Here is a 512-nt window from a genome sequence, read left to right as displayed (position 1 = left end):
AAGGCCAAGGTCACCAGGACATGAGGGGCGCCCTTCACCCTGCTGTGGCGCCTGCATCCCAGGCCAGAGGCCCCATAAACATGGCTCTCATCTTCTAGATCTAAACTCAGGATCAGTTCAAAAGAATATTTTTCCCTGACTAATGCAAAAGCATTACAAAAGGCATTAAAGTTAATCATAAATTATACATTTAATGATTCTCCTTCATCAAAGAAGACAAACTAATCTACAGATTCAATGCAATCTCCATCAAAATTTCAGCTGTAGAAACTGACAAGTTTAATCTAAAATTCATATGGAAATTTGAGTGACCCAGAACCGCCAAAACAATCTTGAAAAAGAAAAAAAACATTGGAGGACAAACATTTCCCGATTTCGAAATTTACCACAAAGGTACAATAATCGAATGATGTGATACTGGCATATCGAACAATGGAATAGAATTGAGAGTCCAGAAATTAATACATACATCTATGAACAATTCACCTGGGGAATGGGGATGGGGAAGGATC

The 512-nt window shown here is 38.5% G+C and overlaps 1 protein-coding gene across 1 annotated transcript in view; it reads right to left on the bottom strand.

Moving 5' to 3' along the window:
- SGF29 (SAGA complex associated factor 29) overlaps window positions 1–512 on the bottom strand; it is a 28,650-nt gene that overhangs the window by 9,482 nt on the left and 18,656 nt on the right. The gene's annotated exons all lie outside the window — the stretch shown is intronic.

Source organism: Pteropus alecto, unplaced genomic scaffold, assembly GCF_000325575.1.
Source record: "Pteropus alecto unplaced genomic scaffold, ASM32557v1 scaffold44, whole genome shotgun sequence".
NCBI lineage: Eukaryota > Metazoa > Chordata > Mammalia > Chiroptera > Pteropodidae > Pteropus > Pteropus alecto.
Note: the sequence above shows the minus strand (reverse complement) of the source record. Positions and strands in the feature narration are given on the sequence as shown.